The following is a 2,108-nucleotide window of genomic DNA, read 5'->3' as shown; positions in this document are numbered from 1 at the left end:
GACAAATAATATTTTATGGTAGGAGCAAAATTGTTTACTTTGTGATTCTATGTAATAATTATTCTTACATAATTAAATAATTGCTGTTTATAGTGATCTATATTTGGATCAAATTTTAAGAGCTTAAATAAAATCTCATTTCCCCTAAATTTTTTTTAATCATCCTCTTCAGTGTTCCCAGACCATATTTTTACATTTTTCCTATGTTCAAGAAAGCTGGTATTTAATGTGTCTCTTAGTTAACAATAAGTGACAAGAAGTTTTTTGTTTTTAAAACTACATATAATGGGAAGATTTTACAAATAATGAAGGCATACACTAGATTATGAGCATGCTGTTTTATCATAAAATAATTATAAAATAATTTTGTAGACCCACTATCATGACAGAAGATGACATAAATACATTGACAAAACTGTCAAAAACCTCCTTTAAAATATTACTCCTTGGTGAGAGCAAGATGACCACTACCAAGCGAGTGTTGCGGACTTGCAGAGGAGGTGGATGACAAAGTTCTTCATGCTGCTTTTATCCCTTTTGGAGACAGCACAGATAGCCAGATTCCTCTGGATTATGAAACAGAAAAGCACCGAGGATTTGCTTTTGTTGAATTTCAGTTGGCAGAATATGCTGCAGCAGCTGTAGACAACATTAATGAACCTGAGCTGTTATATGGACAATTCATGTCAATTTGGCAAAACCCATGAGGATTAAGGAAGGCTCTTCCAGACCAGTTTGGTCCGAGGATGGATGGTTGAAGAAGTTTTCTGGGAAGACTCTTGAGGAGAATAAAGAAGAAGGGACAGAGCATCCCAAAGTGGAAACCCAGGAGGGAGAGCCCGCTGTAAAAAAAAGCCTGGTCAGGGCCTCCCTGGTGGCGCAGTGGTTGAGAGTCCGCCTGCCGATGCAGGGGATGCGGGTTCGTGCCCCGGTCTGGGAGGATCCCATATGCCGCAGAGCGGCTGGGCCCGTGAGCCATGGCCGCTGGGCCTGCGCGTCCGGAGCCTGTGCTCCGCAACGGGAGAGGCCACAGCAGTGAGAGGCCCGCATACCGCAAAAAGAAAAAAAAAAAAAAAAAAAAAAAAAAAAGCCTGGTCAAACCTTCAGGTGTACATGGACATCAAGACTGAGAGCAAGCCAGCAGGCTGCATCCAGATGCTCCTGGGTTCAGGCGTCATTCCCATGACAGCAGAGAATTTCCGCCGCCCGTGCACCCATGAGAAGGGCTTTGGTTTCAAGGGCAGCAGCTTCCACCACATCATCCCCCAGTTCATGTGCCAGGGCTGCGATTTCACCAACCACAAGGGCACTGGGGCAAGTCCATCTATGGGAGGAAGTTTGATGATGAAAAATTTATTCTCAAACACACGGGACCAGGCCTGCTCTCCATGGCCAACTCAGGCCCAAACACCAACGGTTCCCAGTTCTTCCTGACATGTGACAAGACGGATTCGCTGGACGGCAAGCACGTGGTATTTGGGGAGGTCACAGAAGGCCTGGACGTCTTGCGGCCGATTGAGGCCCATGGCAGCAAGGACGGGAAATCCAAGCAGAAGGTCATCATCTCCGACTGTGGGGAGTACATGTGAGACGGCAGCTGTCAGCCCGGGGAACCAGCACCCAAGGTGTCCCATTTGCGGCAAGCAGGGCTTTGTGTCCTGGCCCTTCCTCGGGGTCAGTGTGGGGCAGCTCCTCTGCAGGCATGGCCTGGGCCTCCTCTGGCTCTTCCCCAAGTGTGGCCGTGGGCCCGGGTGCCACCCTCCCCACTGTGGATGGCCGTGCATGGCCTTTCCAGGCCAGGGCCTCTCCTGGGTCCAGCAATGTGACTCCTAGACATTTTCCTTGGTAAAAAAAATTATAGTTTTTGTTAAAAAAGTATATATATATATATATATATATATATATATATATATATATATATATATATATATACACTACTCCTTTGTAAAATGTACCTATTAAGTGGTGTTACTGTAACTGTTATGGAAATTGAGAAAGATTCTTACGGGAATTCTTTTTGTTATTGTCACATATATTATATGAAAAGGTAAGTATAATTTGAACACTGCAGAAGCTGATTCATTATGAAGTATTGATTTTCTATTCAA

At 44.6% G+C, this 2,108-nt stretch overlaps 1 pseudogene across 1 annotated transcript; it reads left to right on the top strand.

Annotated features, from left to right (window-relative positions):
• The first annotated feature begins 460 nt into the window (after positions 1-460).
• On the top strand, positions 461-1,603 carry LOC309810956 (peptidyl-prolyl cis-trans isomerase E-like; annotated as a pseudogene). The gene is made up of 2 exons: positions 461-871; positions 1,108-1,603. The product of its transcript is annotated as a peptidyl-prolyl cis-trans isomerase E-like (transcript).
• The last annotated feature ends 505 nt before the right edge of the window (positions 1,604-2,108 follow it).

This window comes from Mesoplodon mirus (genome assembly GCF_964341445.2).
Source record: "Mesoplodon mirus genome assembly, chromosome: 10".
Taxonomy (NCBI): domain Eukaryota; kingdom Metazoa; phylum Chordata; class Mammalia; order Artiodactyla; family Ziphiidae; genus Mesoplodon; species Mesoplodon mirus.
This window is presented reverse-complemented; position numbering and strand designations above follow the sequence as displayed.